Here is a 23,515-nt window from a genome sequence, read left to right on the forward strand (position 1 = left end):
GCCTGCAGCTGCAAGCTCATCGTTTTTCTAATGCGGGTTTTGAAAAGAGCTAGGAGCAAAGCGTGCCTGCTTAGGGCTTTCTTTCTAGCTCCTGAATGTGTGAATATCTAGCGTTGCTTGTAAATAGCCTTGAGGGGTCTATGCTGCCTAGCGTGGCTTTTATTCAGTTATTCTCACAAACTAAAAATTGATTTCCTTTGAGGTTCTCAATGGGGTAAGCATAATTTCATTTATTGTTGTTATAAATCTACTTCACCTCTGTCAAGAGACCCTCTGTGAGGAGGATGGTGCTGTTGTGCTGTGGCAATATTCAGAGTAAATTCAGCCCCTTTGGAGCAGCCTGCAGCCTGAGTGTTAGAGGCTTCCTGCTTTCCTGTAGACGCCTCATACAGAAGCTTCAGGAGGATGAAGTCACTTTCTCACAGTGAATTTTAGGTGACAAATTGAGTTTGTTTTTTTTTATCCTCCCAATAATCCTATTTGTAGGGTTATACTTTTTTTTTTTGGAGGGGGGTGGGGGAAGGAGGGGCAGCACAGAAATATTTGATTATCCAAATCACTTATTGAGGCTCAGTACCAAATAGCTGCTCTGCACTGTCTGTAATGCTGGATTTGTTGTTTCCAACAGCCAGTTTTTCTGGAAGAAAACTCATATTTGCTTAAGAATTTTTAGGTGTCTTAGTCTACTGCTGTAAATAGACAATGAGGAAACTTAATTATAACAACTTTATTATTTGTGAGTGGCTGATTCAGAATTTCTTATATACCTAAGGAAGATAGAGAGAAATATTTCAGTTTACTTTTTTTTTTTTAATTGGCATACGAGCAGCTCAGATTTCTTCTCCTGCTTGTTTTCTAGCAATACAATACTGCAGTCTCTGCCTTACTCAGCTTATGTCTAATTGCAGGGTATTTAGCAAAAGAATTCATGTGCAAGTTTTAGATTTGAAGTTAACCACCCATTATACTCTGCTTTGTTAGCAGATGTCAGCTGAAAGGCAGTTAAAATCTAACCAGGAGAAATTCATGTTGAGGCCTAAATGAAGGTGGGTATGCATCAGTATGATTCAAGATCCTTGTAACTTGAGAGGGTTTCTTTCATCATAAGCCAGGATGTTTCAGTGCAGTGTCACATATGTGGATGCTGCTTCCTGACAGTCCTCTGGGACCAGTCAGCCACAGGGTTAGGTGTTATGGGAATTGAAAATCAGCATCTATATTGCAGCTTAATTGCTGAGTGCATACATCATCTGATGGAAAGACGTTACTTGCTTAAAAAGAATGACTGGAGCTTGATTATTATAGCTGCTGGAGATCCCCCAGCTCCAGCAGAGATCAATGGGAGCCTTGGTACCAGGTACTTCCAAAAAGAAATTCTCATTGTCAAAATGAATGTTGCAAAAGAAAGCAAAGATGATTTCATTTTTACTTCAACCTGCATCATCCCAATTTTCATAAGAATAAAATGAGAATTATATTTACTACATTTCAAGGATTTTTAGGGGTTAACTCAAGGTAATATAGTCTTAGAAGCCCCTCAAGGAAGATGTTGGGAAGTGGCACAGTTGTTACGCTGTTAAATTGCTCAGAAATGGCCACTTTCTCATCATTCAAATCCTACTTTAATTCCCTTCCTCCAGTGACCCTTTCAGTGTTAATCCACTGCACAGAAGTGTTGCAGTTTTAATTAAAAAGGAAATCTCTATCTCACTAAGCTTAGTCTGCCATCTGATCATGCAGCATCGTTTATGAATAGTATTATCTGTCTAATTTACATCATAAAACCATTACTTAAGCAAGGCAGAACATATTGGTAGTGCTCAGTAAACAATTCTGCTCTAACCAAAGACTTCAGTGTTTTAGGCAAAACTCAAGTGTATGAAGGGAGACGTGAGCACATCATATGCATTGCTGCACACAGGAATGCAGAGAGCTTGGTGGGCTACCTCATTAAAATGAATCAAAGTTGACTTTGGAGCAGCTTCTGAAAATATATGTTCCAGCTCAACCACAAGATATGGATTTGAGGCAGGATTTACTAGATTAAATTATTTGGCTTCTGGAATAATGAAGGCTAGTGCTCCTTACTGACCTTTAAAATCTATGGTCTTAGCTATTGGCAGGGACTATTGTCTCAGGTCATTGGAACTCTGTAAATCAAATAGTGTGGAGACCTGTGAAGCCACAAACCGTCCTGAGGGCCTGCATGGGGCAAATATTCCCACTGAATGGACTGATATCCCCAAAACCTGCCCCAGCAGTTAATGGGATCTGTACAAGCCTTGGACTGGGTCTCTGGTGCAAATTTCTTCTTAGTTGTTCTTATGTTCAAGTCAAGAAACTATCATAGCTGTCCCATGGCACTAACAGAGTGAAGAGATGGGGAAAATAAAAACTGCTGCTTAGATCCCAACAGCACTGGCACATCAAGGTAGCAAGTGTGATCAGGAAGTCGCTCAGTGAGAACAGAGCCCTAAGGGGAGCAAAACAACTTTTCTCACGTTACTGATTACTGTCAGGTTTTTAAAACATTGTGGGAGGAAAGTAGTGGGGGAAGGAAAAGGAGAGAGAAACTGGATCTTGCGTTTCTTGTTAGAAGAACAAGAAGACAGGCACAAGATCTGTGTTATACTGTAAGCTCTTTACCTCAGGGGAAGGTAAACCCCTCCTGGAAAAAATTAAATGTTAATGCATCAAATTATGTTCAAAAGCACATGAAGCTCAAGGGACATCTTATGATACCTTCTGAAAACAAGATCTAGTTTAATTCATTTGCATATCCTGATACCTGATCCTGCAGATTAGCATCAGTGGGTTAATGCACTGCTACCATTAAGCTCTCTTGAGGTTATCAGAAAACTGTATACAACAAACTGTAGGCACTGAATTAAAGCATCTGGTCAGGGAAAAACAGATCGAACTACATCGTCTTAATTGTGACCTAGTTTGAGGTGTAGCAGAGTGGCAGCAACCCTTTGTAGGAAGAAAGAGTAAATTGATTTTGGTGAGGACCTCATCAATCTTTGATCGCTGTGACCAAGAGATCATTAATCTCATTTAAAAGTTCATCCTCATGGTAGAAGTAATATCAGGCACGCTGAAAGTATGTAAATCAGATATTCTTCCACAAATGTGAATAGGTTTAGTTGGCATCCCTGAGAACTCCATTTCTAAACTGGGCAAACTCTTCACTGACTTGGGTTGAACTTCAGCCATTTACTCTGTGTTGGATCCTGTCTTTTAGGCTTGTGGAAACTCTCCAGAAGGTATCTGTCCTGTTCCTGAGCCATGTTTATGATACTCGAGTTAGGGAAAGAAGAGTTGAATCAATGGGCATGATAAATCACCACTTAATGTTGTGATCTTTTTGACAACAGACATCTATGCTGTCTGAGCAATTTAGGTGAGGTGCTGGCTAAAGAGGCTGAAAAACACAGCTGAAGTACGCAGCAAATCCCTGATTATCTGTGTTTCTGCGAGTCCTGAGGAATACAAGGAGAGTGTGTTTATTTGGAGGACAAAAAGCTAAGAAAATCAGTTATGTTCGTCTTTACACTCTGACAGAATCCATCTTATCACTGAGTTTAAGGTTTTGTTGTATTTTCCATAAGCTTTTGAATAAAAAGGATGAGTTGTGAGGGGTACTTTTTGTTAAATTTTTGATAGGAAGCTTGCTTAATGTCCTCCAAACTATTTCTTGACAGTATATGTGTTCAGTGCACGGCCAAATCACAGAAAGATGCAATTACAGAAATCTGTAATTAAAAAAAACATGAAAGTCTGTGAGGTGCAAGAAGGAATTCAGAACTGGGCTGAGGCCCAGGTCTGTGCTGCAGAGTGTTATAGGAGGCAGAGTTGAGGAGGTATGAGGCCAGCTTGATGTGCTGGGCTGGGCCTGCAGCAGTAATTTGACTTCAAATTAATCAAGACAAAGGCTGCACATGTAATGAGCTGTGATACGAACTGTTATGGGGTGCAGCTTGACATACACGCCTCTGTCATGTGCTATGCTAGTTTTGGATCTACATGCCGTAACAGTAAATTTTGTGCTGCATTGTCAGTTGAGACTGGAGCATCATGCTCAGTCTGTGAAGTCCAGGACCATAACAAGCTTTGAGACAGGTGAGATTCTCTAAGGCTACAAATGTATACATGAGCAATCTTTTCCACCAGTGACTTCCCATCTTTGTTTGCCTACAGCAATGCTTGGGCCCCAAGAGCACTTCCATGTAACAGCTTGTTATGTCACTGGTTGGCTGGCAGCTAAGGCTCAAGAACGTAATTGAGGCAATGGTACTGCACAACAAACACCATCTGACCAAAACTGGTTCTAATGGGCTACTATGTGTAGCCATCCATAGCCCTAGTTTGAGCTTGTTTTTCCTGCACCCCAGTGGATAAGTTTCTTTGTGGTGGGGCTCTGACAGCATTTGTTGAGGAAGCAATGGCAGCAGAAGCTGGTGGTGTATTTTTGCAACAAAGGCTTTTGTACACATTCACTGGTCTTGGTCACCTTTTGAAGAGGAGGCCAGCATGGTTCTCTGCAGTGCATGGGGCAAGTGCGTGCTGACCCCAGTGCTGTGGAGGTGCAGGGATGCCCAGCCCCAGCTGCAGACAGCAGTGGAGACTGGCAAGATACCAGCTTTAATCTCAGAGCACAGCTGTGTGGTCATGGTTCACATGCTCCCAAGAGACTCGAGCCAAATTGTCCAAATCAGCCAGGGCACTGGAGGCTGCTCTTTAAGAAGCTGCAAAGAGTGTAAACAGGTGTTTTGTATCCTCTCTGGCAAGTTCTCAGTATATGAGGGTATGTTCAAATACTGTACACAGATCCAAGGTTTAATAGTGGTAGCAGGGACGCATACCAGATCATTGCTTCCTAGGCTATTGAGTTAAATGTGCAATGCCTAATGTTAATATTAACCTATATACTGAATGATGTGGAAGGTACCTGTTTGTACTGAGTTCTCCCAACTGAAACACTTCAGCTGCATGGTCCTTGGCACAGAACTCATTATTCTGAAACTTGCTTTCCCAATTAGCTGGAAAGAGTCTGTTTGTTTTCATCCTTTGGATCACTTTTTAACTCCTGTAATAGCTTTACTTAGATAGATTGATGAATAGAGATTTCTTTTAACAATGCCATGATTATTGGCTGAATATACTTCCTGAACAAACAAAACCTTTCATGTAACTGGGCATAAATTTATGGAGAGCCTTTATACATCCTACAAGCAACTCAGCAGGATTGTCTGCCAACTGGCACGACTTGCATCTGTCACATGAGGCTACTTCAAGGAGCCATGTACCTTAATAAATGTAAATACATAAAAGTGATCTTAGACCACAATGAAAATCCAGAGAGTGCTTGCAGCATGGTCCCAAGGTCTCTGTTATACAGCTTCAGCTGCCCTTGGACTCAGCACAACTACCCAGTGGCAACCCTATATATCATAAGATACAGCTGCTTTTATCCCCTGAAAAAAGGGGAGATCCCAAGCTATTGCCAGCAATGTGGACAGAAATTGCATAGCTCACAGAGAATACTTCTCTTGCCTTCATAGGCAACCAGCGTGGAATTAAAGAGGTTCAGGTTTTGTTGTATAGCCTATAACAAAAGACTGAGAAGGTTTAGTCTGTTTCAATTAGAGAAAAGTTGGCTGAGAAAGAGAGGATAACATACAGAAGTTTGCTACAGAGAGGAAGGAATAATCTGTTATTTACCTGTGCACAATGAACAGGACAAGTTGCTGGAACTGCAGTAGGACAGGTCATGGGAAAAACCTTCTATCAGTAAGGAGGTGAAGGATGAAAACCAGGAGGGCATGGTGTTCGCACTAGTCCACCTGTTGGACATGTTGTAGGTAGGGGCAGGGTGCTGGTATAACATGAGCAGACATAGATGAACTCAGTCTGAAGGGAGAAAGTATCAGTGCCCCTGAGCAGCCCCAGATCACCACAAGCAACAGCTGAGAGACTCACATCACTTTGCCTCCTCCATTAACAGGGTTGCATAAATGTCTGACACAGGTAAATTCATGTAACTTTATTCTCTAACACAATCATAAAATTGCAGAGCTGAGGGAAGAACGTAGGTAATTTAATCCTTAGTTATCTCCTCTGCCCAGCAGACCACAAATACTGCTGTTCTCCTGACACATGAAATAAAGCCAGACTAATAATGACTTTTCAACACAGAGGTGTTAGCAGCATCTGCTCCAAGTCCTAAGGGACTGTGGGAAATCTTTATTAAGAGGTGTGGATTTTTCTGGGTGGCATTGATTTAGTGGGCTAGAAAAGTATTCTTAGTGTCCTCCATTGAATGCAACTTGTGAGCAATAAATGATCTTTGCACCATTATTTTTGCAACAGGTCACGTTTTCATGATGTCAACCAGGCTGCTGTCTTTTCTGTAATAAAGCTCACCTAATCAAAACAAGTCAGAGCTTATCTGAGCCCCTAGCCAGAGATATCTCTGTGGTGGCTACAGAGTTGGTTTCCTAGCAACCTAAAAGGCATTAGATGGGGCTTTGTCGGCATTTATCTGTTACACACAAAACCCCCCACTTGAATAATATTATGGGTGTGACATAAACTGACAAAAGCCAGGAAATTCAGAGCTGGGGCTGATTTTCTATCCTTACCGCTCATCACAGGCTAAAAACAAAGGGCGCAGTCATGTGAGTGATGAATAGACCAAACCAATATTTATACTTCTTGGCTTTTGTCCCAAACAAAATGCCATTTAAACGAGATGGTTGGTATTAATTTCCTAAGACAGGCTTCATGCTCACAGTTAGTAAAATGTTGACAGTACTGTCAGCTTTCCCATGATCTCTCTTCTTCCTCAGAGGGGGCAATATTTCAGGTCCATGCCTTCAAGGGCAGAGGTTGTGAGCAAGGCTACAATCACCTCCTTGGATGGTAAAGATGGACGCTCCATTACCATAAACTCAGGGTACAGTTGGTGAGGACACACAGGTTAAACATCATCTTGCTCTCCAAATAACTCTGTAAATCATAGAATCATAGAATCACTAAGGTTGAAAAGACAATAAAATCATCTAGTCCAACCATCAACCCATGCCTGTGTGTGACCAGTCTAGACCACGTCACTCAGTGTGACGTCTATCCTTTTCTTGAAAACCTTCGGGGATGGTGACTCCATCACCTCCCAGGGCAGCAATATGAAGATGCCTTTTATAGTTTTCAAGGAATTCTTGGTACAACAACTTGGAATTGATCTTGTTTTCAAGAATTATGAAAATAAATATAAGGAGAAAAAAAGAGTTAGTTGTATTTATTTTTTTCCCAGACCAAAAATTTTCTCAGGACTGATAAATGGTCTGTAGAGTGACAGATGTTTTAGCAATGTCTTTTATTTCTCCACCTGTAGCAAGAGGAGTGTTGAAAACCTCACTGCTTGTGAAGAACTTATGTAGAAGACTGACAGAGGAAGGGATGGAAGAACTGCTGTTTCCAATTGTCATTTTAAATTCTTGAGGAAGAAGTCCTCTGGAAGTGAATGCGTACCATTCACCTCTATCAGATTCTAAAGACAACCCATAGTACTTAACAAAAAATATATACATATTTTGCTGCAGATTGCTATAAACTGGCTCGAAAATGCTAGAAAATAGATGTTAATTTTCACAAGCCTGATTATCAGATGGGATAAATTAACTTAATCTTGCTGACTTGTAGCGCTCTTGGAGTGTGTACCAACTCAGACGCTAACTATATACCTTTTTGTATGTGTATTTGCAGGGCTTTATTGTTTCACCTCTAACTGTTTCACACAGAAACAAGGCCCCTTTTTTACATTTGCTTGGAGGCATGGTATGAAGGTTTTATCTCCATGTAGATTTTTTTTCGGCCTGGTTGTGAAATCTCTAAGGTGGTTTGCAGAAAAAACTAGTGAAACCTAGCTATAGCTGCTGTTGTAAGGGAAAATCCTCTGAATTGCTGTCAGTGGATAAGCCACCAGGCATTCATCCCATCCATTCTTCACTGTAATCTTCATTACCATAAGAGCTGGTGTTCTTTCTCCTCACTCATGGATGCCATACTGTCTCAACTCCAATGGGCTCTTGGAATAAAGGCACTTATGCAGGCCTCTCTGCTGATGACAGACGGGGTTTCTTTAGCAAGCATATCATGTATATATATGCTACATATATCATAATGGTGAGGAATTACTATGCACATACCTTTGAAAGAAACAGAATGAGGTTCTTGCACTTCCTACCAACATCATCTTTACTATCCATCCATTTGTTCCCCATTTAGCCTCCCTCCTGGCCCAGCTCCTATTATGTGCATGAGGACAAGACAATGGGAGCCTACTGCAAACCTGCAAATGTACACATTGTTCCATGGGCTCCCTATAGAAATCCCCATGTTCACACGACCCGTTTTCCAAAGTTTGTTTTTTGAAAGGGGAGGGTAAGGGGAGAAGTACCCTATCTTACAGCTGTACACAGAGGGGTATGTTCACACTCATAGGTCGAGGTAGATAAAATAGCCATATTTTTCCCCAGCATGCTTATTTGTAATGCATGCATGAATTAACTTAAGAAGCTTAAAATATTTAGCAATTGCTGAGATAAATAGGAGTGTATGGGCAGGAGAGAGAAAACTAGCAGAGATAATTGAATATACTTAGCCATCATAGCAGCTTTTCATAACTGTATCGTGCTCTCTACAGATAACACAACTGGGAAAATATGGTTAGAGCTCTCAAATATCTTGGAATTTCTGTTATAATGTAGTTATCAACTATTGTGAATGTTAAAATATGAGTTTTTAGCTCATTCAAAATACATTCCTCTTCTTTAACACACATGACAAAATGTAAAATAGTGAGCATTTGTAGTTTGCCTTTTTTTAGGACTCAGCAGGAGGGATCAAGGACCTTTCTGAGGGTTTCTTTTGGATCTGAAGTCTGCCTTGGGATAGCACAGGCTGCCAAAGGGACATGGATTAGTAGACAGAAGACACAGATGCCCCAGATTTGACAGCTGAAACAACTAAATGAGAACAAGGAGGTGAGTTGCTGTAGCACCTGTAAAACTGGTAAAGTCTTTCAGCACTGGAGAAAATCCTACTAGATCAAATAGTAAGATTCTAACCTAATTCAAACTGAACCTAAATCTGTTCCATTGTCTTTTTTCTGACTAGCATGAGGATCTCAAACTCAGTCTGCAGCAACTCATCCACACCTGCACATACCTAATTAACGATTTAATTAGAGCAGCAGTGGGGAAACTGCTGTTTGTTTTCCCTTTCTTTCAGGAGCTTCATGCTGCTCTTGGAAGGACCCTGGTTCAGCACAGAGTGCTCTGAGTGGTGGAGCCTCTGTGGTGATGCACAGCAGGTTGAAGGTGAAGGTCTTTGCTGGGGCTTTTCCTCTCCTCTGAGGTAAGTGACCTTGTCACCACTACCAAGCTCTGCCCCTGGTTGCACCACCTGTACCACAGCCAATTATCTGAGCTGAAGCTGGGGACTAATGCCTGGCTGTTTAATTTGGAAGAGCAGTAGGAAGGTTACTGGGAAAGGTAATGCAGTCCTGATGATTGAACATGTGGATAAGGGCACCACAAAAATATAATCTACTTTGCTGAGGATGTGATAAACCAGGTTTATGTATGTGGTTGGCAAGCAGTACTTCTGGGCCTTACTTCATCAGATAATCCAGACAGCAGAGCAACTGTGTATCTCTCTGGTCCCTTAATATGACATTAAATCTAAGGATTAGGTTATTTTCACATTTGTATGGTTTTCTAAAACAGAATTAGAAGTAACTCCTATGTATTTCCTAGCTGTCTTCCTCTTTTTGTGTGTGTGTGAGGGGAGTTGTTTCTATGAAATAATACTTATTTTTGCAATCAGGCAAAGATAATCTAAGGGAAAGATTTCTCATATTCCAAAAGGCAAAACCTTAGCAAAAAAATCTGAATGAAGACATTTAACTGCAGGGCCATCCATGTTTCCTCTGACATGCTCTTTTACCATTCAGAATAAGAAGCCCAGAAATCCCAGATGGCGGTGGTGTTTGCAGACAGTCGAAGAGCAGCATCACTGCATGTATGCATGTAGCTGAGGTGTCCCCTAGGCAAGGCTCACTGCACGCATGAGGCCTGGGTGGGCTGTGGGTGTGCAGTGACTCTGCCACTTGAGCCTGCCCAGCACAGCCACCACATCGCGCATCAGGAAGTCTGCACCTCTTTGCAGGAGTCCTGCGCAATGCTGGCGAGCACTTTTCTGACAGAGATACAGTCCCAGGCCAGGCAATTTGTGAGGCAGAAGGAAGGAAGTGGTTGTGTTTTCCATGTGTGATCGACATGATCCAGAGGAAACTTCTGCACATGGAGGCTGCATATTCATTGTGCTGCCAGTCTGTGGCCTCAGGCAGGCCCTATCACACAGCTCCTGGGATTAGGGTCCTGCGTCAAAGCTGCCACGCGGTTTGTACAGTTTAGCTGCTAGGCAGAGGGACGTTCTTTGGCTGAAGAACATCCTGTCTGGATGTATTTTTGTCATCAGGTGTGAAGTGATTCAGTGCTGAATTCTCAGAGGTACTCCGGGAATTCTACATCCTTCTTGAAAACAAAGGACCCATGGAGAAATATCACTTGTGCTGCATGACCATGGGCAAGAGCAGCTAACCTGTCAGATGTTAAAATTTAAAATCATTTAAAGAATGCCTCATCTAAGGTTTTCTCCCTATATTTCTTCCTATTACTCTTCTGAGGTCTATTCCATTTGTTTACCTCTTGCGTTTTACAAAATATGATCTGGAGGGACTTGTAGACTCTGTGTCAACAACAACACGCATAAACATATGCCTGAGTGCACACGTAAGTGGTTAGGCATTTCTTGTGCTTCCGTCTGATGTAAGAAAGCCACTCGCTCAGGCACTGCCATTGCCTGGTCCATCAGTGTAGTCTCCGCTTCTCTACCTGCTACTGTGATGCTCAAACCACTAACCAGGGAAAGTTTTTAATTAAGTAAGCACTTCTCTGGGGAAGGTAAAGGTCCCAAGAGCACATGTGGGGAGGGTTCAGCTGCGTGAGGCTCTAGGACTGTCAGAAACGTTTGGACTCTGGTTTCATCCCAGATGACAGTTGTGCCCTCTTTTTCTGCCTTCCCCATTTGATCTCTCATATCTCTTCATTGTCTTTCTCAATGGAATCTGAGGACAAGTCAGGTTAAGTTTTTTCTAACCCAGAAAGGGAAAGCACGAATGCCTGGGAGATCAACTCCAGAACAGCGTGTGCAGGTCAGTTCACACCATGCTCCAGCAGGAAGAAATGCAGAGGCCATCTGGGGAGAGCAGAGAAAATACCTGACAAGAAGAAATTGGAAGTATGACTTCTTATCCACATTGTGAAAGCATAAGAATCAATTCTTGTTTCTTTTTAGATATGGATCCACAATTGATTTGCACTGGTCAGTGTCTAAGGTGTCAGCACTGTTTTTTTTTCACCTTTCTCTTCCCTTGTTGCATATTCCTGACACCTACCTTGTCCCAGTGGTTGAATAACTGTGGGATCTTTTCTGGGCTGATTTTCAGCTGGTTGAGTTTTCTCAATTGGCTGGTCATCAGCTATAGCATGAGCATTAGTGATAGCGCTTGTCATCACAGCCCTGGTGCCAGTACATAGGAGGCAGCCCCATTGACATTGGTAGAGAGGCAGGGATGTGTCCATGCTACCATGTGCAGGGAGGTGAGGGAATACCTGCTTGATAGCAGCTCATACACAGAACCAGCTAAGATGAGCATGAAACCAGAACTGAGAGGTTAACATCATTGAGGGAGAAAAAGTATTTAAGCTACAGTACAAAGCTGGCACAAGAACAGATGGACATATGGCTGTGAATAAAATTAGGCTGGAAATTAAAAGGCTTCTAGCCACAAGAAGAGTGGGATTTCAAAATAATTTCCAATGGGAGTAGGGGGGTTCAGAAAAAGTTAAAAAAACAAACAAACAAACAAACAAAAAACGTGAGATTGAACTTAGGAGATTTACATGAGACAGTTGCTGTGATAGTGAGAAACCTGGGGTGAAGACCTAGGAAACGTATTTCCACTCTACCCCCAGTATTTGCTTTCATTTTGATCTTCCCTTTCGTGATTCTTTCCTTTTCTCTATTTTTTTTTTTCCCCTGTTCCTTTTTGTTACAAATGCCATGGCTTTTCCCCTCATTGTCTTGCCACTGACATACTTGTGCCCTAGCTAACTCTTCACTGCAACATACCTGACTTCTGCTCAGGGAAACCAATGCAATAACTGAGAAGAGTGTTGTGAAGTTAAATTCATTGAGATAAGGAGGTGCCGTGGGATGTCCAAATGCCTGTGTAATGCCCTGGTATTACTGCCAGCTGGGAGAACTCACCAGCTCTGGAGTCTGGTCTTCCAGTGCTCAGCAGGACTGAGCTGAGGTGGTGTAGCACAGTGGAAGGCTTCCTCTGCAGTTCCTGTAGCGCTCTCAGTGTTCAACTCAAACATGAACATGAAATTCAGCTTGCAGAGAACAGATTATTTTAAGAAATTGCTAATACAAAGAGAGGCTATTTGTCAAGAGGTGTAATTTTTTCTGCATTAGCTGCTTCATTTGCACTGGTGCCCACTTGCAGTGATTATATATTGTTGCCTGCAAAAGAGTTGCTTCAGATTCTCAATAAGATGCTCTATAAAAAGAAAGTGTATCTTGCAAGAAGTTCATCAGTTAACAAGAAAACAAGTAATTTAGATGCTAGACAGCCCAAGTAATTTTTTTCTTCTATTGCAGTGTAGCAGCAGATGTTTAGGTCACTGGCATATACCAGAAATGTTGCCACATCTCCATTAATTGGCATTAGTGCCTTCATTTCACAAAAGCAAAACTATTGCTTTTCACAGTTTGGCCTATACTACCACAACAGCCTCAGCCATATAACAGCTAGTCGCCATGATTGTGCTCTCCCTCCCCCCTGCTGTTGCACCCTGCCTCCTCCCTCAAGTCATTTCAGTGCTGTCAGCCCTGGTGCTCTGCTATTTCAGCATGCTGAGCTGGCACAAAACTAGTCACATTTTATTCTGCCAGGCCAAAGGGGGGCATGTCCAAAGTCACAGGAGCTGGACAGAGAGCTGCCAAGATGGAGGAACCAGCTGTTAGCTGGGTTCAGGCTGCTGAGGAGAGAAAGCATCCATGTGCTGCTCACAGGTTGTGTGGAAGAGATTTATGGAGTCCTGTGGCTTATATCAGCTTCGGGGTGATTCTTCTGCAGCTTTCCTTAATTGCTACAGTGATAAATTTTAACTCTTTTTGGTGAAACCTGGCCATCAGACATGATGTCAAACTCAACAAGATCTTGCACTTTGGTCACAACAACCCCAGGGAATGCTACAGGCTGGGGGCAGAGTGGCTGGATGGCTGGAAGACTGTGTGGAAGAAATGGACCTGGGGGTGTTGGTTGATACATGGCTAAATGTGAGCCAGCAGTGTTCCCAGATGACCAAGAAGGCTTGTATAAGAAGTAGGGTTACCAACAGGAGCAGGGAGGTGATCCTCCCTCTGTACTCAGCTCTGGTGAGGCTGCACCTTGTGTACTGTCTTCAGTTTTGGGCCCCTCACTAGAAGAAAGACATTGAGGCCCTGGAGTGTATCCAGAGAAGGACTGAAAAGCTAGTGAGGGGTCTGGAGCATGGGTCTTATGGGGAGTTCAGAGAGAACTGAACTGTTTAGTTTGGAGAAAAGGAGGCTCAAGAGAGACCTTATAGCTCTTTACAACTGCCTGAAAGGAGGTTGTGGTGAGATGGGTATTGTCCTCTTCTTCCAGGTAACTAGTGATGGGACTAGAGGGAACAGCCTGAAATTGCCTCAGGAGAAGTTCAGGTTGGATGTTAGAAAAACTTTATTCTCCAAAAGAGCAGTGAGGTATTGAAATGGGCTGCCCAGGGAGGTGGTTGAGTCACCATCCCTGGAAGCGTTCAAGAAATGTTAAGATGTACTAAGGAACATGGTTTAGTGGGAAAATATCGGTGGTAGGTGAATGATTGGACTAGATGATCTTGGAGGTCTTTTCTAACCTTGGTGATTCTATGATTCTGCAAATTAAAATATCTATCTCATCTACAGGAAACCCAGGGTCTTTCTTTCTTTCCCTGTAGTTTTCAGATTCAGCAGTCAGCACTGCACCATGAGATGTATGCTGCTGTCCTGCTCATCCCAGTGCAGCACACTCCCTGCAGAATGTAACAATGTGGGATCCCTATATGGGTAGCCCCTCACCATCAGGAGCCAGGTGAAAGGCCTGGTGAAGGGCCTGGAGCATCTCCTCTATGAAGAAAGGAAGAAAGGCTAAGTGAAAGGGCTGCCAGTAAGAAGTGCAATGCAAGCAGGGCGATATGACAAGATGCTCTTTGGGCACCGTGGTTCTTCTGCTCTGAATGGCTAGTGAGTATTCAGAGCCCTTACAGGTTGCTTTTCCTTTTATTTTCCCCTTTGGAATGTTTTGGAATAGGTTTATTCTAAGCAAGATCATATTATTTACAGCAAATCCACACACAATCTTGTTTGTCCAATTATTATAGAAACAGACAACATCTAGGCCATTTTCACATCCCATATCTGCCTTATTCTGTGCTCATAGAGATTCTTCCTCTGTAGGGCTACTCCTACAACATTGCCCATTGCTGTTAGGGCAGGTTTTGCTATCCTCTCTCCACTAGCAACATTCAGTCTGTGCTGGTTTGGGCCATGGGATCCCTATGCTCATCCTCATGCCTCATTTTGTTGAATGGCTGTTACCACTGTTGTCAGGTATTTTGCTCTACAAAGCGTCTCAACTGAGCCTGAAGGAAATGTTCTTAGTGCTTTAATCAAATCTGTGATTTTGGGGAAGATACATTAATGCCTTTTGCTATTAGTTCTTTTGTAGCAGTGGTAAATTATGTGTACTAGATCTTAGAGAAATGCCTATTGATCTCAACTTTTATATATTTCTTATAAAAACCTGAGCCTATAAGTAATGCAGTTCTTTCCTTTCTGGGATCTCCTTCATTATAATAATCCAGAGGAGTCGTTACAACCTGCAGTACGTATCCATACACAATTTAAAAAAAAAGTAGCCAAAATTTCCTCTATAGTAGAAAGATCATGTAATATAAGAGGAAGAAATTGTCCATCATGGTGGAAATCATCTGCTTAAAATGAATCATGATTGAACAAACTGCCTGAGGAGTAGAAGGAGCTCAAAAATTCAGCACAGCCCTCGTTCTGGGTGATATTGTCTACTGATCTGCTCAGAAATGTGCACATTTATATTGCTTACATGTAGAAGGGCATGTCAGCTGAAGAGAAAAATTAGCTGGTACTCTATCGGGTTAGATTTGATGAAGGTTAGCCCAGAAGCTAACCTAATATCTGTGTGCTAGACACCCTGATGTGATGCCCAGGCCACGGAACAGTCTGTAATAGTTTGAGTTTTTTGTTAAAGGCTGCACTTACTGAGGTGGATTAAATAATATGAGACAGAAGAGTGTGGGGAACAATTCAGCAAATGTTCACAACTCAGCGAGCTGATCTGGGTGCAGCTATAGGTGTGCTTGTCTGCAGTTCTCACTGCTGCTGTGTCCTGCCATGACACTGACAACCATTCTGACTCTACTGGCTTCTGTTCTTCTGCTGGGGTCTTTGCTTCAGCCAGTGCTGCCTCTGACTGCCCCACTACTATGTTGTTTGCACAGCATCATGGCAAAACACCTTTCTGGACATCAGCTTTGAGCTTCTTGTAGGAAGCTGCTGCTTCAGTTTGAATCAGGTGGGGTCCAAAGGAGCTGCGGATCAATAGATGGCTTCCTGTGTTCTCCTGCCAACTCCTCATTGGGTTGTTTCACAAATACATTTTCATTAGAAAGACCTGTGTTGGAGATTGCCCTCCCACTCTTTCCTGTTTGCACGATGCTGTTTGGGTGTGCAGGAGAGAATAGTTTTTTCCTTCTCTGCATTCTCAGTATCAGATGTTTATAGATGCAGAGGGGCTAACTCAGTCTAATTTTGCAGCGTCTTCGAAGGTAGGTTTAAAACAGTTTATTAGGGCTCAAAAACACTGGCATTGGTTCCTTGCTTAATACAAATAAGTTGAATAATTCAGTTCTTTTCTGTTTATGTCAAGTGTCTCTTTCAAATGGGAATAGTGGCATTTTAGTGCAAAGTATCATGGCAGGTCTGGGCTGACTGCTGTAGCAGTGGCATCATCAATGGCTTTGAGCTAACTAGCAAGGCAGAAGATTTGCAGAGATGCAGCAGTGGTATGGGCTCCTTTGCATGCCTTGCCAGTGGGGTTGTGGGCATCCTGGAGAGCAACATAGCCATGAGCCTCCTGCTCAGAGGCATGAACCCATAAAGCAGTCTGAGTAGTCTGTGTAGTCTGAGTTATTCTTACACAGGAGAGGAGTGCATTGAGGAGGTAGGAAGGAGCTGCTGTAGTAAACTGGTGACCAAAACCCAGTCTGCCCAGTGCTTTGCCTGGGCAGGACCCCACCAGGTATTTAAGAAGGATGAAGCAAGAAGCAGCAGCATAGAAGGTAAATGGTGGTGATCTGCCACTAAGGAAAGCTCCTTCCTAATGCTCCATGGTGAATATTATGTGCACCATAATTTATGTTCACTTGAAAATTGTTTTATTTTGTGCTTATTTTGCATTTCTAATACATTAAAATACCTCGTCTCCTTTTGAATCTTCTACTCTTCACTTGGCTAACAGGCTATGACAATGACTTTCACTGTCTAATTTGCTCACTGGGTGAAAAAATATTGTTGTATTGTAAAGCTTTGAATTATCAAACTTTCCATTTAGTGAATATCTTCTGAAACTCTGATAAGAATACCTTACGTTTTCTATGTCTCTTTCAAAATTTTATATCAGTTCCTGAGGACTCTGGAATAATATCTGCATGTTGTAGGAATTTCCCAGCATTATATTTTCTTCTGGAGCCTCGTTGAAATGGAATGGTAAAATTAAAAAACAAAATAAAATTTGTATTGTTTCCTCCCAAGCAAGCTAATGCTTGCTCAAAATAGAAGAAAAAGAAAACCTTTTTCACTTTAAATTTAAACTTCTCCTGTGGTGTAGATTTTTTCCTCCTTTCCCAGCCAACCAGGTTTTAGGCATATACAAACACACAAAAAAATTTCTCTTTGTTTTTGATGAGGATGATGCTGTATTTTGGCAACTGAAGATTCAAGTGGTGAAAACAACTAATTTTGACTGATTAACGTAGTTCTAAAATCCTGGATTATGAAATATTTCAGAGAAGGAAAGTTTTTTAACAGTTTTTTAACAGAAAGTTACCAGATTGATCTTCCATCTTGCCCTAACTGCTGACTTTTTAGTGCTATACTTAGTCTCCAGATCAACTATATGCCTACATACTAGATAGCATTGAATCAGTTCTTTAAAGAGAAGACACATTTTCAGAGTTGGACCCAAGTCAATGTGACTACTAGTGTGTGAATACACACAGCATTAGAATTTCATCTGGATTTACTTTTTACACACTTTTCTCCCTTTGAGGTTTGTAGCCTGTTCACTCACATAGATTGGATATTTTTAGTCACTGCTTGGAAAACAGCTACTGACTGCAGATGGGCTATGGCAGATCCAAGGTTTGGATTCAAGGACCTCAATATGTTTGCCTACTGAAGACAAAAGAGCAGGAATGTCTTTGTTCAACATTTGCTATAAATACATTTTATTCTCTGCCCATAGTCACCAAGTTCCTTCAGAAGCCACAGAACCAGGAATTTCTGATGTGGAAAGCTTTGGTCTTTTCTGTGACAATAGTGGGAAGAAATAGGAAGATTTGACAATTGCAGGGGAGTTTCAGGTACTGGCTATCACATCGCTTCAAACTTACACAAGTTTTTTTGTGGGTTTTTTTTTTTCCCCTGCAGCAGAGGCTGACTTTCAATGTCCTTGAAGTCTGGTATTATGCATTCTGGCAAGCAAGTAGAGAAATGAGCCAGATGCATCAATTTGGTCATATAGGGAGGTTTCTAGTAAACTTCTGCACAACAGGGTGGTGTCAATGTACTTAGTAAAGCCACATGCTTTTTAAAAATAGTGCTATTGATTTTGTTTGTGTGTGTATCAAATGTTAGCACATTCATTAAAACAGCAGCCTTCCAAATACTGCTGCAGAACAACCAGCAGGCCCAGAGTCGATATCCATCTGAATATTGGCTTGCTTTCAAAGGGCAACTTAAAATTAGGGCATTGACTTTTCACGCTGTAGAGGAAAGATCTTAGAGGGAGCATTTATCAAATAGAATTTAGGCAATTTTTATCAAATACAGCTAAGCTGAGATCGTATTTGGCGAGGCAAAAATGTGTGTGTACAGCCCATGTACGACAATAGCAAAACAACACAATGTGAGTTTATTCGTATACATTAATGCCTCACTTAAGAGTCTAGTATAGACACATGAGAATAAAGAGGAAGACATTTACCTAAGGAAACTTTCTACCTTAAACTCTTGTATGGGCACTCCTCATTAGGAAAATAATGTATTAAAGTGATCAAATTAATTCTGTGTCTTTGTCCTTATAATGTCATTTTTGTATAGTGCTGTGAGGGAAGCAACACAGTGGGACAAAGGTAATCACTGATGGCTGTAGGTTTATGGCAACAAAGTATGTTCTGTTGTGTCTGTTGAAAAAGATCTAAAGTCACATATTAAAAATGTTTTTTTTCCTCTTTCCTTCTAAGAATGATAGATGAGGAAAGAAGAGTGGAGGTCATTCTATTTCTCATAAATATACTGTGATTTTGTGACTTACTTGCTTTTTCTTTTTCTCTCTGGAGTCAGCTCATGCTGCCCTTCAGACTTCCCCAGCCCTGAGAAATCTGTCAGCGTTCTCCAGAATGGTTCAATTCACCTCTCTATTCTTAAGAGAAACTCATGAGGATGATTTATTTCTCCAGAGAAAAAAGTGATCCCATTGCCAGGGCACTGCTTGTTCCCTCCACTATGCTGATTAGGTTTATCCAATATCTGCAGATTTTGTTTGGTAGTTTGGTTGGTTTTGTTTCAGAAGAGCTGCTACTAACGTAGATAGTGACCCCAATCCATTTCACCATATTGCTCTCCATGTAATGGTATGGGATGGGGGAAAAAGGATGTGGTTTCTGATTATACTGCAGTTGCTGCCATGAAAAATGGCCATGGGGACAAAGCAAACAACACCTCTTGATGCACAGTTTTTCTGTCTTACTTACAGAAGGACCAAGAACTTCAAAGCTCCTAACCTGAGCACTTTAAGTGAAGGGCACTGTTGAGGTACCTGGGGTACCATCATGCCCACAGTTGCTCCCAGCTGGCCTGGAGGTCTTGTATCCAGCTGGGACTGCCACTACAGATATTGAATGTGGTGAAATCTTCATGAACTCCAGCGTTCATCTGATCCTGCTACCAAGCTGCATGCTGAAGGCATTGAACTGCATTCTCCCTCCTTTTTGTACCTTGTTTATTTTCTCTTTTGTAATGCAGAGAAGCACTCTGAGATGATGTTGTAGTTGTTTGCAGCTCCTGTTTATTTCTAACCTGCTTGCCAGTGACTTGTTTGGTGAGATTTGGATTTTGCAAAGTCATCTTTATTGTCAACTGAAAAGAGCTTTTGTGAAGTTGTTGTGTTAATACTGGAAAAGTGCAAAAGATGGATAGCAAGCAGTTAGAGAAAACAGATGTATCAAGGAAATAGTATGTTTCCACTGAAAACAAAAGGTGGAAAAGACCTGTCCCAGTGTATTTAACTGCCCTCACAGTTGGTACTGGAAGCATTTTTCTTCCGTACATCTTATTTTGTATCAAGTTGAAGTGTTCCTAATGATGAGACTTTGCTTATTTTACTTTGATTTTCTCTCATGCTGAGTGCATTATTACTGTAAATGGATATTACTCTTTGTCTGAAGATGCATATCCCAAAGATCTTCACTTTATTTCCTCCTCCAAAAAAGAGAAAGTATGGTTTGGGGCAGTTAGCCTGTGCAAAGCGTAGTTTTAGCAGGTTTATTGTTTCTCACAGATTATGATCTGTCTGAAACCTCTCCAAATTCCTGAACAACCTCCTGCTGTTAACACCACTACCAAAGTTGGGCCCTAGAGTCTACTGGGTCACCCAGGTATCCTTACTGCTATGATATATTGTATTTATCTTGTCTGCTTTGATGGATACTGAGCAATAATAGTAAATCTTTTTCTCCTTACATGCAGAATTGGTTTTCAACTGGAGTTGAGTGCCTCCAGAGTAAATCCAAGGTAAACTGATCAGCTGAATGAGGAGACAGAGTACAGAGGAACAAATTTGGGGCTTTTGAGTCTTCTTTGCTATTGTACCACCAGAAAGCACTATTTTAACTAGTAAAATGAATTCTTGACATCTTTTCCATTCAAACCACTAGTTCAGAGGGTAGTTTGAACAGATTTCTTGGGGCAGTAATTTAAAGGAGGCAGCAGATTCAGGGTGACTTTAAAGCATCAGTTTGAGGAACTTGACCTTTGTTGCAGAAAAGTTAAGTTTTTGAAATGTGAAGTGTCCAAAATATGGATGTATCTTAGTCTGATTTTATGAAATTAAACCAACATTCTTTTCCATGTTTATAAAATACTCTGGGCCAAGGCTGTCAGAGATGTTCCAAGTACTAAATTAGACTTGTTTTTAGGTAACTCCTTCTCCTTCCTGTTTTGAGCACCATGTAGCTATCAGTGACCCAGCTGGAGTCTACTCTGTGGATTGCATCATGGGATTTAACAAAGATAGAGTGTAGGCACTACTCAGAAATAAGCCAGTTTTCCAAGCTCAGATGACTTATAAAAAGTTAGGGTTTTTTTTGTACTTTTATTTGTTCTTCCTTTCCAAACAGTCTGATGCTTTTGGAACCTGAAAAACAAAAACTACAGCACTCGGTAATCCCATGGAAATTTCCTTCCTTTTGACAGGGCCTTTCTCTAAGTGATACACAATCTCCAAAAGCTTCTTCCCTGTCTAGAAGGAAAATGTTCTTAGATGACCATATAGATAACAAGATTTTTTTTTTTTTTTCAGAAACATTTACAGGCAAAAAACCTTGGAGGATCACATTGCTGCTCCAGTTGCTGGACACTTTCAAGTGGAAGGAGTGCAAAATCCAATTTTCCCATCCTAATCTCAACCACGCTCAACTTAAGCCCACAGAAGAAACTGAGCATGTTTTTGGGGTGGGTATAACATGCCCCCGGCTGGCACAGCTGTAGTGGGGCTGCCATTACTTCTCTGCCTTCTGCATTGATGGACACATCAAGGGCACTGTGAGCTATGTTCAGTCCAGAATTGGAGTGGATGTGAAGCTGAGGTGAAAAGAATAATAGAAAACTGCTCAGAAATCAAGAGAAATTTTGTATTGTGTGAGCCTGGTTTGCTAAAAATGCCCCCAGATTTTATTCTTCGTTCAAAAACAAGCTCTTTTCTGAATAGAAATCTATTTATTTGAAGTCTAAGTGACTTTCAGATTAAACAACAAATTAGGTTTCTGGATTTTCAAATTCTATTTTAATTGAATGTTCTAACCATGCAGAATGTAAAGAAACTGAAAATGTCTGATGCCAAATGGCACACTTATTAATTGAAATTAGATGACAAATTTGTCCTTAATTTTATCCAATTATATTAAGAGGTCTTTCTGTTACAAAACATTACAAACCAGTACTGAGGCCAGAGAGGTGCTAAAGAAGTCTTTTTTTCTGTCATGTGGAGCACTGTACAGAATTGCGTGGGTTTAAACAAAATGTATCTTGATGTTTTACCTTAAAACTCTCTGTCCTTTTCCTCAGTTCAGCTGAATCCTATGAAATAGATACGCAGCTTGGAGAAGTTCTTCACGCCCCCACAAATGCTAAAAATGGCCCTGATACAACATGTATTTATGTAACAAAATCATCTGCATTAATATCTTCCTTTCCTTTCGGTGAGAAGCACAGGGGGGACTCAGGCTGACACATTTCAATGCAGCCCCTTCCGTTCTTCTCCTTGCATTTGGGGCAGCAGGGACAAGCACTGCTCTCTCACTTCAAAACCAGGGCTGTGAATGAACAGGAACATGACGTGACTATCAATAGTGAGTTTGAGGGAAGGTTGTGGTCCGAGCTTTCAGATTCTCTTCCCCTGAATATTCAGTTTTCTGTTACAGATCAAAATCACTGGCAACAAGGTTTCTGGCCACTCTTGTGCTGATGTTCCAAAATAAAGAGGGCATTTAAAAAATAAAATTTTCTCTACTCCTGTGAAAAGCTGAGAGACTAGTTGGCTCATGGGGTCAAGCATGATGTATAGAGCCTTTCACATCTTGTTTGCATCTGGCGGGATGCAGTGAGAAATGTTCCTGCTTGGCAGCTGGTTGGTGTCCTGTTTGTCACCATCATGTTCAGGTGGATTCTTGCTCTTTGGGTCACAGCCCATTCCCAGCAGTGGGCAGCTCTGCAGACAGGGACACTGAGCACGGGGTGGGGCTTATCTTGGCCCCTGGGGCTGTACCCCTGGCCAGGATGGAGTCCTGCTATCAGAAGGAGAGTGAACAGTAGCTGCTGCTGCTGGTAAGGCTGGAGGAAGCCTTGGTAACCTTGCTGTGTTTATTATTACTAGAAGATCTGGGGAAATAAACAGCCTGTTTTTCAGATGCGGGCTTATATACTGACTGCTCTCCCCATATGGATGCTGGCAGCTGTGGGCGCAGGCCAGGATGCCTTCCTGTGGCCTGTCACAGGCCGTGTTATCCCAAAGAATGACCTCCTGAGCCCATCCAGCCAATGCTCAACTCCCTGACCTGCTGCCTGTTGCCTGCTGTGGAAACGAGTCCTAACCAGCAGCGAGGATCAAACCAATGTTCTTAGCAGCAGCTGTAAACTCGATAAGCTGCCTGTCCTCCTTTCTCTCCCCCCGCCCCGTCCCTCCCTTTGCTGTCGAAATGAAGGCAGAGACTTGCTGAGAGAAGCAGTGCAGCATTCTGTTTGCAGGATAATATGCCGACCACATGTACGTATTAAAGGCTGTATGGAGTTATAATGAGCCAGGAGCATTTAAATGCAAGCCAAGGGGAATTTGCTATTCTGTGTGGGCAGATTTCAATTGTAAGGTTGGCAGCTCTGGTATCCTGTTCTCTAATGCCATGGGATGAGAAAAAATAGGCTTTTCTTTCAGAGCAGTTGATTATTGAATCCGCACCAGCTGTTCACCCTAATCCAAGCTTTCTGTACTCGCTCCTTGTAATAGAGGCATCCCTCATCCATCCATCCATCCATCCGTCCATCCCCCCATTCTCATTTTCATGGCTCTTTTGTAATCTTTCAGAAAGGTGGTGAGCAGATATCAGCCATCTAAAGCAACGTAAGCGTCAGCACCAGGCAAGGGTTGTAACTAATTAACAAGAGAAGCACCCTCAGCCACATATTGAAACTCAAATTATATTTCTTATCCGCCGCAAGACAGGAAAAA

At 41.8% G+C, this 23,515-nt stretch overlaps 1 long non-coding RNA gene across 1 annotated transcript; it reads left to right on the forward strand.

Annotated features, from left to right (window-relative positions):
• Positions 1 to 8,895: 8,895 nt before the first annotated feature.
• Positions 8,896 to 22,707, forward strand: LOC104911218. Its single transcript, XR_004159962.1, has 3 exons — positions 8,896 to 9,047; positions 9,295 to 9,420; positions 21,095 to 22,707. It is a non-coding gene; the product is annotated as an uncharacterized LOC104911218 (long non-coding RNA).
• The last annotated feature ends 808 nt before the right edge of the window (positions 22,708 to 23,515 follow it).

Source organism: Meleagris gallopavo, chromosome 5, assembly GCF_000146605.3.
Source record: "Meleagris gallopavo isolate NT-WF06-2002-E0010 breed Aviagen turkey brand Nicholas breeding stock chromosome 5, Turkey_5.1, whole genome shotgun sequence".
Taxonomy (NCBI): Eukaryota; Metazoa; Chordata; class Aves; order Galliformes; family Phasianidae; genus Meleagris; species Meleagris gallopavo.